Raw genomic sequence first — 15822 nt, 5'->3', positions numbered from 1 at the left:
ACTTTCTGAATAATGAGAAGATGTTCTCCTTTTCATTTAATTGTTATATTGAAAAATGAACACTAAAGAATATCCAAGCTTTGAGAAAAGAATACATTCAATGATAATCACAGCATTATTCAGAGCACTAACTTTGAGGGTAAATAAGAGCTAGCATGCAAATTACATTATGAGTACTTGAGAATTTTACACACTTGTTAAATTCTCACCCATTGCCACTGAGAAAAATTGAGAATCCACCAGGCATCAAACTTCTGTGGCTGTGTGTGTGTATGTGTGCGTATGTAGTATATATCTGTATTTACACTTAAATCAAATAATTTAACACAGTGATTTTTTTGGTTAAGCCTCACCCAAGGATATTTTTTCCATTGATTTTTAGAAGGAGGGAAGAGTGAGGTAGAGAGAGAAAGAAATCAATGTGAGAGAAACACATCAACTGGTACCTCCAACACACTCTCCAACCGGGATTGGGGATTGAACCTCCAACCCAGTTCTATGCCCTTGACCAGGAATTGAGCCTGTGACCTTTGGTATGCAGGTCGATGCTCTAACCACTGTGGACACTGGCCAGGGCTATCGCAACGATTTTTTTATCACAGTGATTTGTTTTTGAATACTAACTGTTCTACCTGAGCAACCACTGGGACAGAGGAAAGGAAGATTCAGCAGGCGGGGCTTCACCCATTCCCTTCAATTATAGGTTTATCTAGATTATAAAATCACTCCCAAATTTACCTTAAAAAATATGTCCTGCAGCTGAGAAATAGACCCATACAACTATAGTCAACTTATCTTTGACAAGGCAGCAAAGGCAATACAATGGAATAAAGATATCTCTTCAACAAACAGTGCTGGAAAAACTGGGCATCCACATGCAGAAAAAGACTCTCAACACAGACCTTTCAGCCTTCACAAAATTTAACTCAAAGTGGAACACAGACTAAAACGTAAAGTGCAAAACTATAAAAGTCCTAGAAGACACAATATGAAAAAACCTAGATGGCTTTACGGTTTTTAGAGCAGTGAAAATATTCTGAATTATGCGATACGGTGGATTCACATCATTGTACATTTATCAAAATGCATTGACTAGACAAACCCAGAGTGAACCCTAATGTAAACTATGAGCCTGGTGATTACGTGTCAGTGTAGGTTCATCAAGTGTAATAAATAGACCAATCTGCGGTAACATGTTGATAGTGGGAGAGGGTGTCCATGTGTGGTGGCAGGGAGCATACGAGAACTCTCTGTACTGTCTGCTCAATTTTGCTGTAATCTAAAAGTGCTGTAAAATATAAAGTTTATTAAAAATATATGTGCCCCGTAGGAAACTTTGTCTGAGGAATAATATTTTTATAGTTAATTGTGCAACAATGGTCATGCAAGCCTAATAGTCTGTGTTTTGTATCACAAAGTGTTTGTTCACCTCAAACCTAATTACTAAGGCGAGAAAGCCATTCACACCACATGGACTGTATTTGTTTGACAATGTGATGGAGTGCCTTTTGATACAGAGCTTAAATATCACAGTTATAAAATGCAACAAGTTTCTTGAATAATGTCATATCATCAGTAATCTGAAGGGCTGCCAAAGAAAAATTACAATTAAGTTCTAGTTCTTATATTAACACTTACATTGACTGATTCAGACAATGCCTCTGGGAGAAAGAAAGAGAGTCAATAAAAAAACTTACGGTCAATTTTGGTGCCAAATTAAATGGTCTAGGTGAAATTATCTAGTCAAGTAAACAGAGAAAAAATATGTTAGGTCTACAAAAATTCAAGAGTAGGTAAATATCTTGTGGATAACCACAACGGTGATAGAAAGAAAAAAAAAATAAAAGTAGAGCATACACATACAATCTGCAAAGAAAAGAAAAGGGAAGAAAAGAAACACTGTCTATTCTGCAAGAAAACACATCTTAAGAGATAGAAGGACCTTTCCAGCAAGTAATAAATTATATCTTGGCAATTAAAGAGAACATGCGGAACAAGAGATAAAGGATCAAGGAGTAAGAGCACAGAGCGAACTGACAAAAGGCTTGACAAAAAAACAACTTGCATAGAAAGATACAACTACAAGAAAGGCAGTAGTCAGAGGACACTGCAGTGCTCTGGAGAGCATGAAAATGTAGCACAGCCTGCTGATACAAAGGACAGCATTTAGTGCCAGAAGTTAGTGACACAATGTTTATGGATGATGAATGAAAATATTGTGAATTCTGAATTATATACACAGGAAGTGGTGCATCATCCATAAAGGCATTGGGAAGACATGGTTAGTATGCAAGAGTTCAGAAATACAGTTTTCATGAATATGCTAGACATTCACAGGATGACCCAAGAGAAATAGCTCACTGATGAAGAGCAGTAGTTGGGAGATTTTTTTTATTGTTCGTCCTCACTTGAGGATATTTTTTTCATTGATTTTCAGAGAAAGTGGAAAGGAGGGAGGAAGGGGAAGAGAGAAGGAGACGTTGATGTGAGAGAGACATATGGATTGCTTGCTTCCCCCACACACCCCGACCGGAACCCAGAATCAAACCTGCCACCCAGGTATGAGGCCCTTTGGTGTATAGGCCGATGCTCTAACCACTGTGCAGTTAGGAGATTTTTGATAAAATTCTCAACATTTGAAAACCCAGATAATTCATCTAAACAGGTTCATTTCAGTTTTCTTCCAGTAAAATTATGCTAAGTGAAATAAGCCAGGCAGAGAAAGACAAACGTCACATGATCTCGCTTATACATGGAATCTAAAGAATTTCATAAACTGATGAACAGAATAGATTCAATGACATGGAAGCATAGATGAGACTGACGAATGTCAGAGGGATGGAGGAGGGTGGGTGGGTGGATGGGGAGAGAGTAACCAAAGAATTTATGTGCATATATACACAACCCAAGGACACAGACAATGGTGGGGAGAGGGACTGGGGAGGGGGATGGGGCTAGGTGGAATGGGTCACTGGGGAGAAAAAGGGACATCTCTAATATTTTAAACAAAAATAACCCCCCCAAAAAAAGTGGAAACGAGAACAAGAACATGGGAGAAAAAGTGAGTGTGCTAATGGCTTCTGTGGCAGTTTCTCTCTACCGACCTGAGAAGCAAGAAGGAGAAACTTTGTCTGCTTCCCTTAGATATTTTTCTTCTCTTCATCTCATTTTCTTTAAATGTGACCGTGGTTTCTGGAATTTCTCCAGCTACCTTGCTCTCCTTCTGAAGTCAAAGGTAAAAGTGGTTCACAGGAACATCCCTGAGATTGATGTTCTCAGATCTCGGGCCTTCTGTGTACTTTTAATTATGGAAGATATATTTTCTAAATTTTAAAGGCAATTTGATAAGATTTAATAAATATGCTTCCCAAAGCATTTTGTGTTACGTGCCCTTGAGACGGCAGTGACTCCTGTTGGCCCTGTGCATGAGTGATGTCCAGGAAGGCCCATCAGCCCTGCTCAGCTCCTGTAGCCTCACGCCTACGGCTTCTCTCATGGACTCAATCCATCTCCTATTTCACTGTCCTGTTTTCCTGCTGCCTTCTATTTCCAAAAAACCCTGCATTATCATGAGGTGCCTGAATTAAGATAGCTTCGGTTTTGTTGTGTTTGCCTCCAGCAATGTTCCAGGCTTACTTTGCTCTAGGACCCGCTTGGTCGTCTTTCTGCCAGTTAAGGGTATCCATAGAGATCTCCTCCAACACCACATTTCAAATGAATCATTTTTTCTTTTTCCTATCAGCCTTCACTGTCCAACTTTCACATTGGTAAATAATAACTGGGAATACGAGTGTGTAGATGTTCTTAGCCTTGGTCTCTAATGACACATCTTTGCTCTGGGGGATGTTTCCTAATTCTTCCATTGCACCCTCCTGAATCTCACCTTCTCTCGATTTCTTGGCTGCAGTCTCCATTTGAATTAATGACTGAACCAAGTTAAGCAAAATCTTTAACAATTTCACTGTCTTCACTGTCTGTGTTATTGTGTGTATCTTCTGTAGTCATGATTTTTGTCTTCTTGACACTCAAATGCAGTCCTGCTTTGGCACTTTCTTCTTTCACTTTGATCAGAAGTCATTTCAAATCAGTGCTACTTTACGCCAGTGAGACAGTGTCATCTGCACATCTTAAGCCACTGATATTTCTTCCACCAATTTTCACTCCTCCTTCCTTTGAGTCTAGCCTGGTATTTTGTATGACATGCATCTTACTTGTGACCATGTAGTGAGAAAGGATTAATAAAGGTAAGCACATTCACTAAAATATAGACTTAACTAAAAAACTGTGATGATTGTATTGAAAACAAGATAATATAGTTTATTTTCTGAAAAGACAGATTATATTTTATAAAATTTAGTAAGTGCTATTCGCTACCTTCAATGGATATGATGAAAATCCCATGTTTTAATTACATTAAGAATGAGAGAAAAGAAGTTGAAGAAAGTGTTCATTAAGTCTTCAATTTTATTACCTTCCCCATCAGGGAATTAGTAGATTTTTTTTTTTTCTGAAGTAACAGTAAGAAAGGCAAGTTTAAGTCATGGTTTAGATAAAAACAAAAATTACTTCTGAAGGAATAAAAACAGATTATAACTTCTATGAGGTAACAGACAAGACAGCAAAGAGAAACTAAGGAGAAAATAATGAGGTAGCAACAAAATATCTGATTAAATGCAAGAGGTAAGACTGCACAGGGATTTATGAAACACAAGGCAGAGGGCTCTGATCTGCTGGCTCCTTGCATGGTCTTGGGCAAATCCCTTAACCTCTCTTGGCCTCAGTTTCTCATTTGTAAAATGGGAATTATGAATTATAGTGTTAGTAGCGCTCTCACATTATAATGGGGATTAAATGAGTTAAATTATATAATCATCCCAATTATGGCAGCACATGGTAAGCTTTTAACAGAAGTTAGTTATTGTTGTGTTGGCTCTTCACAAAAAGAAAGCAATGATTAGAATTTGTCTTGGATGACAAGCCTCAATATTATAAACCTGCCCATTTTCACTAATCTCTTAATTTAGTATAATTATAATAAAAATCTTAACAGACTTTATTGTTTATACTTGACAAATTTTAGAACTATTTCTGATTCTGTGTATATGCCTGTATTAAATTGTTTTAAATATTATAGTAATTCTATCTAGTAGAAGGAAAGAAAGCATTAAATATCAGTAGAAAAATTCTGCTTTTTGTTTTTTTGGGTTGTTTTTTTTTTTTTTTTTTAAACAAAAGCTGTTGGATAACTGGCTAGCCATTTGGAAGATCAGCCTCTTAACTGAATTATAATAATACCTCTTAAATGGTCTTCCCACCTCTACTCACTGCCTTTAGATTAATTTTAATACAGAGACAGATTATATCTCTCCCTTGCTCAAGACGGCATTCTTGCCCCATCTCATTCACAGTAACATCCTACGAAACTCTCCCTTTCTCCTGTGCATTGTTCTGTCCTTGCCATGAGCCAGCTCCTGCTCACCGGCCTTCTGGTTGTGCCTCAGACATATCAGGCCTGATATCAATGCCCTTGTGCTTCTTGGTCTCACTGCATGAAAGGTCTTCTCTCAAAATCCAATGCAATTTATTCCCTCACCCTTTTAAGTTTTGTACAGTCATGCTGAATGCGCTAATGCAAAAACCCTCAAGAGTAATGGCTGCTTTCTCAGCAATGCATACTAGTTAAACAAGGAATAAAATACATTTTAAAATTGATTTTAGCTTAGTCTTTCAGAGAACATTTATTTGAAATACTAAGGAAGGATTTTGACTAAAATCCTGACATATTTTAAAACATTGTATTTTTATAGACTATGTTAGACACAGAAGAGATTCTGTCAACAGATTCACTGTGCTTGTAGCACCACCTTTGCTATACTTTCCTGTGAAGTCAGCCAGCTGCACACTGTCTTCATGGGGCTGATTGGACAATTGATGTTTTGAGTCATGTGCTGTTCACATCACAGTGTAGATAAAACCCAGTTGATTGTAAGCCCAGAAGTTTCAGCCAGAATGCTTTCACAAGGGTTTTGTTTCTGCTGGCTCAGTTGAGATCCTTGCACTCCTCTGATGTTTCAACCTCAGAGCAGCCTGAAAATTATACATATACAAAGTATAAACTCACAAGGCCCCATCAGAGGAACTCTCTGGTGCATGTGGTATAAGGAGCGTGATTGAGTGGGAAAACAGGCCTAGTTAAAGCAGATAAATTAATGCAGGATCCAAAGATTGGATCTCATAAATCTAATGAATTAAGCAGTTTATTTGTTATGTTTTTGGGGTGTTTTTTTTGAGCACCTACTAACTGCAATGAGGTTATAGAGGTTAACACAACTGAGAAGGTTCTGCCCTCTAGTGGGAAGACAAATAATAAACAAGTAAAAGAACAAAGGCAAATTATGTTAAGCCCTGACCCTTTGATGGGGATCCAGCCAGGAATCTTTCAAGATCACCTTCTGGAAAAACAAGTCTCTTTTTTCTTTTTTCTCAATGAGACATGAATACTAATAAATGTTTTTTAAATGCTTAATCAAGAATACATCACTGGCCCTTCATTGTCCCTCAAAGTTGTCAATTTTAAAAAGTTTAATAAGTTGATCTCCAGAAACATTATGTCTCTTCAAATACCAAGAAGTTTGTGAAATGTACCCTTTCATGGAAGGTGGGACAAAGTAATACTTGAATGAATAAATAAACCAATGAGTTGATTTAGAAAACATTTAATAAATGTGTTTATTCCTATCTTTGAAACAAATAAACCAACCAGTTCGATTTATGCCTGCTGTCTTTAAATTCTACATGACAAAGAGAGTTTTTGTACCTGGAATGACTACTTGAAGAAAACCTATGTTTCCCTGCAACAAATAGTTTGATTTGTGTAATATTCACCATCTTAATGGTAAATGTTAAAGAAACAGCATTTCAGCACTTTGAGCTCCAAGCATTTGTGACTTGTGTTCCGATTAAATAAAGCACTAATTATTTTTACTTGGGGAATACACTTATGTATAAAATTTATGTCTGACGTATACATATTGGATGTGACTGCAAATGAAATTTCCCCAAATACTTATTATAATGCTTGCATTTTTATTTTGAAAAATCATCAAGAATGTTATAAAGAATAAAATGGTATTAATTTTGAGATGTATAATGACAGAAAATTTTAAAAAGGCATGTTCCTACTTGCAATGTATTTGAAAATACGAGTAATTTTTCTTTTAAGGAAAATAGTAGTTTTCATAGGGACATTTTTAAATTGTGCTTTAGATGTCTTAACCAGTGGAATCTACATCTGTATTTTGGAAGAAAGATGCAGCATGACTAGAGCAACAAGCAGTAAATGGGAGTCTCTTAGGCTTTATTCATTTTGGGGGTCTCCTTGGAGTATTCAACTGCTTCAACAACCTAATAAGAAAAATAGGCATGAAAAGAAAAAAATAGGTAGAACAGTTTTTATCATTTTTGCCCTCAGCCAGGGAATAGTAATCCTTTTATTATAAGTCCACTCCTCAAGAACTTTAGGGCTTGGAGCTGGGGGAGAGAGTTGAGAAAGACTCCAACAAAAAGAAATTCATTTGTTCTGTTGGATCGAGGTGGTCACTTGGGAATGAAGAAAGAGATCGGTCTCTCCTACATACTTTATCTGATGTAACCACCGGGGATGCTTTGCAGTTCCCAGGCTAACACCCTAGTCACACCACTGATGCTTGGGATTTGCTCTGCTGCTTCCCTTTCGGGTCCCATCTGCAGCTATCACCACCATTCCTGTTCTCTGGTTCAATGCAGAGAAGAGTATAATCTTTAAATTTGAGCCCAGCCTTTTTCCCCAAAGCCCACAGCTTTTCTTTTAGGTTGTCCAAAAACTCTCACTTACAGGGTGCACACACATACACGCACACACATTCACACACACACAGGCACACACACACACACAAAACCCCCCAAACCTATATTCTTCAAAAATGTTCCCAAGCATTAAATCGTGCTTTTCATTATAGGAAGAGGTAGCTCTGTAGGCAAGGTCAAGGAAGGACACCGGAAGAGGAGGCGTTGAGTGAAAAGTCAGCAGTCAACAGGTCCTTCTTTCCCAGAGCTTTCTCTGTGAGTGTGAGAGAACTAGATTTAAAGATGTCAGAAACCCACTAATTGTAAACCATTCGTGAAATCACCTTAATGCTTGGTAGAATTAATAATTTCCTTACAATTAGAGATTTAGATTGATCAAAACATTTCATAGACCACTAAAGAGTATTAACTATAATGTTCAACAAATTTTAGATGTTTCCTTAGTATAGATTCTCAGCTGTGAAATAACTAGTTCAAAGGGATTGATTTGTTTATGTCACTTGATGCATAAGTGTTACCAAAATATTATAATATTTACATTTATACAAGCAAACTGTCGATATATTCAATTTACAGCATTCTCATCATAGTGGTTACTTTGAAATGAAAACATTTTCATTAACTTGGTAAAGACAATTAGCAAACACACACACACACACAATCTTAGAATGATTTTTTAAAAAATACATAAAGTTTTATTTCATAGTTTTAAAGCAAAACTTAAAAAAATAGTTTACTTTTCTAAATAAAAATGTGGTCTAAGTTTAATAAAATAATTCTGATAGAGTAGCTTTTTAAAAAAATATTTTTATTGATTTTAGAGAGAGGAAGGAGAGAGAGAGAAACAATAATGCAAGAGAGAAACATTAATCAGTTGCCTCCTGCACACTCCCCACCCCACTGGAGACAGAAGCCACAACCTGGGCATGTGCCCTGACTGGGAATCTAACCGGTAACCTTTTAGTGGATGAGACAATCCTCAATCAACTGAGACACACAGTCCAGGGCTAGAGTAGCTACTCATATTTGGCTTCCTTAGTTTTATTTTTTTCATTGTTTTCAATGTTAAATAGTGTTCCCTTTAACAGAAAGGCATCTTATCTATGTTGTAGTAGCATCTAAATAACTCCTTAATAGATCCTGCAACACTCAACTACAGTACATAAACAATATCAAAGTAACATTGTAGCCTTGGCCGATGCTTCCCCGTGGTTAAAGCATGGGCTTGAAAACCTGAGGGTCTCTGGTTTGATTCTGGTCAACCTGAGTTGCAGGTCCAATCACAGACCCCAGTTGGGGGGGGGGGGGTAGGCAACCAATCAATGTGACAACACATCAATGTTTCTTTCTCTCTCTCCCCCCTTCCCCACCCTTCCACTCTCTTCCTTTAAAAAAAAATTAATTAATAAAATAAAATTTAAAAATAACTTTGTAATTATTTTTATTTTTTTTTACAAGCTAACCCCAAGCCCTCTCAAAATATGTTTTTTTCTGGATAAAAGTACTTCGTTGTCTCTAAAATATAAAGTGAACCTTTTACTCATAGACCCTTGATTAAACCATTTCACAACTAGATGTATTAGTTTCTATGCTGCAAACACATTACCCAAAGTTTAGTGGCTTAAAACAACATATCTTCATTATCTCTCAGGTGTCAGGTCAGGAGTTTAGCTCCTCTGCTCAGGGTCTCACAAGGTGGCAATGTATTTGTTGGCCAGGCTGCTTCCTTTCTAACAACTCAGGATCCTTTTCCAAACTCACATGGTTATTGACAGAATTCAGTTCCTTACTGTTATATTGATTGAGGTCCCACTTTCTTGCTGTTTTAGCTGGAGGTTGCACAGCTCTTGGAGGCCTCTTATCTCTTAATTTCCTATAATGTGGCCTGCTCACAGCCACTCACCACATAGCCACTTAAGTCTTCAAAGCCAGTAGGAGAAGCTCTTATTCCAGTCAGCCAAATGGAGTCTTATATAACTTACTCATGGGGTGACTACCTCACTTCTGTCATGTTCTATTGGCAAAAGCAAGTGACAGGTTCTACTGCACTCTAAGGGAAGATAATTATAAAAGGGAATGCGTGACTCGGTGAGGGGCATCTTAGCATTTTGTCTACTTCACTAGACAGTGGCTGCATTTCCCTGCCCTGGGATCCATCAAGCTAACTGTTGAATATTCTCCCTATTCCTGGGTCTTGAGCTAATTCTCCAATGACTCTAATGTACTGTCTGACTAGAACTAGAATGTAGACTGCATATGTAGGCTGTTTTTCTAAATATCTGTCATTCATTGATTTTTTCTTATAATTTAGTGTCCTTAATAGTAATAATAACAATGGATACACTTAATGAAGTATTTTCTAATTTATAAAGTGCTTGATGTAATTTTTAAAAATTCTGTCCAAGAATTTAGATGTATTTTTTTAAATATATCTTTACTGATTTCAGAAAGAGGAAGGGAGAGGGAGAGAGAGATAGAAACATCAATGATGAGAGATCATTGATCGGCTGCCTCCTGCGTGCTCCCTACTGAGGATCAAGCCCGCAACCTGGGCATGTGCCCTGGCAGGGAATGGAAGTCTGATCTCCTGGAGCATAGATAGGTCAATGCTCAACTGCTGAGCCATGCTGGCTGTGCTCAGATGTATTTTTTAAAATTTCCTTTAAGAATTCAGTAATTTTTTAGTTATCCCAGTTGATAAATTAAAACACTTTTGCTCAGAAGCTAAAGAGTAATTTTCATGACTTAGTATAGTGTTAATTGAAACCTTTGATTTTGACCTGATGATTATTTGACTACTCCCAAATTGTAATGACCAGATAGTGGCCTTCCTGAATTCTTTTGCGGGCTCACATCATCAGGTCAGTTATCTCTCATCCTGATTCAATTTGTCAAATGCGAAAGGTAAAATAAAGTTAGTTTTTATAATTATACTGAATTAAACTCTGAAAGTTTATACACACACTCTGACTAAAAATAGGTTAATGAAAAGGCATGAAATAAAGATGAGAATATGGCTTATAAGTAGCAACTGAGCATAAACCAAAAGTCATGAAATAAAAATTAAATAGAAAAGATAACTATTCTAGAAACAAATGCCAACAAGAAAAAAAAAAGAAAAAAAAAGTTTTATTTAAATTTAAAATAAAATATGCTGACTCTATTTCAAGTTTATATTAATTTGAAATTTACTGGCTTTGAATTATAAATATTGGAAGCCACATTTTTAAGGTTGTAAATTAGGTGAAAAAATGCTCCCTTCCTTGCCTCAAGTTCTGAGACTACAGTTAACTCATTTTTACCCTTAAAAAACAAACCCATAAAAAAACCCTAACCATTTAATTACAAAGACTGAATCTTACCATATATATATATATATATACTAAATTATACTATACTATCAGGAAAAATATCCTAAGGCAAAAGAATATAAAATACTAAATGCTCATGTTAACACAAATATAATAATTATATGATAAAAATATGCAATTCACATTATTCTTTACATGAAAAACATAAGCCTATTATTCTTAGGAAGAGAGATAAGAAATTAGAGGCAAGTAGAAATAAATAGAGCTGTCTTAATAAATTATAATTATAAAATACAACTGAGTATTTCTGTGCTTATTTATTAAAGTTGTTATTGGACTAAATAAAACTAAAAATTTTGCTAATGTTCTCAGCATCAAACAGGACCTGAACATTAAATGATCCATCTTACAATAACGTCCTTTTTTGAATTTCACAAAGATGTAATTTTACTCATTAAGTAAATAATTGAAACAAGAAATTGATAAAGACACCAAGTCTTTAACTTTGTATTACAGAAACCATAAATGGCTATCATCGAAGATTCTATTTCATAATCTCTGATTCCTTGTTCTACAACATACAGTTTATAAATACAGCTGGTGGATTTAACAAATAAATCATTCTGTGTCTTATTTTGCTGTAATAGGCAGATATTGGTCCTTGTGATAAAGATAGAATGTCTAATGTCTTCCTCTTGCAAGTATTAACAATTCTTCAGATATTTTCTCAATATTTGAATAGTTTACTCACTTGAGAAAAGTTTTACCAAGCCATCTCCAAGGCCTAGAAACTATCAGAACTACCTCATAATAGAAAAGTCTAAAAAGAAGCTTAAGAGGGGACTGCTGAGCTTCTCTTTTTTAAAATAAAACTTTCTAAAATCCCACCCAGTTGAGAGCTACATCTTTTTCGCTGCCAAGAAGTGTGTCACATTGTGCCATTACCTGAAAGAAAGGGTGCTATAATAAATATGTTTAAATTGTTCCATTTGCAAGGTAGAAGAGATAAATGAATATTGGATGAGTGACTAACAATGCCTGCCACTCCTATGGATGTGCACATATGTTCCATAGGATCGGATGACTAGAGATAAATGGGCAAAGAAACACAACAATCTGCTGAGACTGATTACACCACAGGGGTGGGAATGGAGGTAAGGAGATATTATTAACTTTTTACACCATTTGTGAACTGTTTTACCTATTACAGTAAGAACACAGGCTCATTTTATTTCAAACAAAAGTAAATACAATAAATTTTTTAAATGAATGAAAACACGCACAAAAAGAAACACCAAATAACAATGAAGAGTTTAAATTACATTAAAACCTACAGGAGAACAAATCTATTAAATATAGTATTCAATTTAAAATGTTATGCTGGCAACTCAGCCAGTGTTGCTCAGTGGTTGAGCATCGACCCATGGCCCAGGCAGTCAAGGTTCAATTCCTGGTGGGTCAGAGCACATGCCCAGGTTGCAGGCTTGATCGCCAGTAGGGGGCCATGCACGAGGCAGCGGATGGATGGTTCTCTCTCATCACTGATGTTTTTATCTCCCTCTCCGTCTCCCTTCCTCGCTCTGAAATCAATAAAAACATATTTTAAAAAATTAAAATGTTATACTGGCCATAATGACCAAAAAACTAAAAACAGATACAGTAAATAGTGGTAGTCTCTTGGGGAATAGATAAATAGAACAGATGGAAAATGAGAAATACCAATTTTGGCTTATATAATTTTTAAAAACCACACACACAGAATAATTTACTGTGTAAATAATGAAGACTTAAATTGATAACATTCAGGAAAATGAACATGAAGGGGGAATCAGAGTGTAAGTGAGGGTCCAAGAGGCTCAGCCTTATTCGGAGGTGGTGTGTGCTTCAAAGTGCCGGGCTAGGAGGGAGCAGGAAGTGGCGGAGTGGGAGCTATGCCTGGAGAAGTGCTTGCAGCTGGAGACTCGTGGAGGAAAGTGGAATAACACAGGTATGAGTTCACCTTGATTTGTAGTCAGCAGAGGATTATATTTAAATTGAGCTGGGGGTAGAATTATGTAAGTCCAATTTTAGGGAAATCGATTGGAGACAATGCACAGGAGCAGGAAGCAGATGGTGAGGGTTAATTTAGTCGTATTGAGGCAGAGATGAAGGCTGTGGGTTCGGGTGATGCTGCTGTATTTATGGACCTGTTTTCTTGAAGGTAATATTGTTAACACAGGAAGTACTGTGAACAATGTTTCAGAAGAAAACGTCTTGAACTCTGATGAGAGCTGTGACCATCTCAGTAAGGCTGGATTCTAGGGTGTAGGAAAGAGGAGCGCACCCTCTGTGGCCAAAGTAGCAAGATCTTGTAAGCTGTGCATACGAGTTTAGAAATCCAAAAGGAAACCACGGAAACTCTTTAAGAGGAGGGTTTTCATTTGATGGAGGTTGTTCTGAAAGGTGCAAAGGGAAGGTTAGGGTATGGGAAAGACACAGAACAATTCAGCGACTCTGCAAATCCCTAAGGAAGATGGTCAGAGCCTAAACTAAGGAAAGGGATGGATATGGCACATGTAAAAAAAAAATAATAATAAAACAAAATCAAGAGGCTGTTCCTGTATTCTAGTTTGAAAAATTACTGTCATTTGCTTCATCTAGTAGAGAAAATAACATGTATAAATAGTGAGGTTTACTTAATTTAAAAGAGCCCCTTTTTTACAGTTTTGTAAACTATATTTAGTTGTCATGTGAAGACATCTGTATTACAAGGAAAGAACATATGTTTGCGTATTGGAGGACACATTTCACCATAAACACATTGCACCTAAGAACATCATTTCACACCATAAAACTGATCAATTGCTTTTTCAAGATAAAGCTTAAATGTAAAAGTACCTCTAAACTTTCTGAATGATGCATTCATTTATGTGAATGCATTATAAGGATATGTGTAGGGAGTGCATATGTTGGTGCGGAATGTTTTATTTGACCTGATGTTTAAATATTAAGTAGAATATCAATATCTGAGGCTTTTCAAAATACCAGAAATCATTGTGTTAGCCAGGAGAGGCTGGACTATCCTTGATAACAAACAATGATCAATCTCAGTGGCTTAAACAAAACAAAATAAAAACAACAACCACAACAAAAAACAACAACAAAGGTACACTTCTCCTTATAGTTATACATTTGTCTCAGATTTACCACACAGTAGGACCCTGGGAATTGAAACTTCCTCTGTCTGGCATATGCCTGGTCACACAGCAGAGGGGAGGGGACATAGTACACATTGTTTCTTTAACAGCTCTTCCTGGAAGATACATATGGTCTTTGCAGTCCTATGTCATTTGTCAAAGCAAGTAGTGAGGACACTTTTAACTTACATAGAGGGATACACACCCTATCATGTATCCAGAAAAAATTAGAATTAAAGGTCATTTGAACCAATGTCTACCACTGTAATACACGAATTTTTTCCCAACGTGAAGAGATTTTGATAAGCAAAACAAGAAAAGCAAATCCAGGTGGAACAAAGTTCCTTTCTTTCCTTTTACTTAACATTTGGGATAAGTACACTCCAGTAGCAGAGTTTTGAATGAACATTAAATCTAATGTCACTTTGGCATCATAGAAAAGTAAGTTAGAAATGTAGAAGAGAATAGAACTTGTATCTCACTCAAATCTTTTTTTTTAAAATACAGACTTTGGTCCTAGTTGCTAATGAACTCTCTCATACAAGGCACTTATATGTTATACAAGCACATAGCACATAGCACATTTTAGTATTTTTATTGGTAGCAAAGAGGAACCTTTTCCCCAAGAGAGTAAATTTAAAACAGAATCTGAAAAATGATTTTAACACAGAACTATCTGATGTAGTTATTTTTGAAGTTTTAGCTCCCATGAATGTCTAAAATTGGAATGATTGGTGAAAAACAATACTTTACATAATGTGGTACATACTAATAAGCATCGACTTAATTTTTTTTTATTCAGCCCATATGTAAAGAAATTACAAAGAAAATAAAAACAGGTGCCATCCTTCCCTTTCAGCCTGTAGGTGTACCCTTTTTCTAAAAGACAGATGCATTTGTTAGTGCCAGGATATTTAGAGGTTTCAAATATTATTAATGTAATTAGATAAAGATAGAAACCACATCCTGAGTACTTTCTGGTAACCAGGCATGATGTAATAGGTCTGGATGATATTGTAACAATGTTTAAATTTTTAAGGAAGTGCCAAACCATTTTCTGTATTGGCAGCACCATTTTATATTCCCATCAGTAATGTGTGAAGGTTCCAGTTTCTCCACAATTTAGTCAGTACTTGTTTAATGTCTTTTTTTTGGGTTGTAACCATCCTAATAGGTATGAATCAGTATTTCATTGCCATGTGAGCTGCATCTCACAAATGGACATGTTTTCACGTGCTTATTGGCCATTTCTATACAGGGCGGGGCAAAAGTAGCTTTACAGTTGTGAGTACTCAAAACACAAGAGTTTATTCTTGTATTATTATTAGTTATTGTATTATTTTCCATATAAACAACTGTAAACCTAGTTTTGCCCCACGCTGTATTTTCTCTGGAAGAAAGTCTATTCAACTTCTTGGGCCATTATTTAAATTGAGGTATTTGTCTTTTTACTGTTGAGTTGTAAATGTTCTTTATTTCAAATATAAATT

This window comes from Miniopterus natalensis, chromosome 1 (genome assembly GCF_054644295.1).
Source record: "Miniopterus natalensis isolate mMinNat1 chromosome 1, mMinNat1.hap1, whole genome shotgun sequence".
Taxonomy (NCBI): Eukaryota; Metazoa; Chordata; class Mammalia; order Chiroptera; family Miniopteridae; genus Miniopterus; species Miniopterus natalensis.
This window is presented reverse-complemented; position numbering follows the sequence as displayed.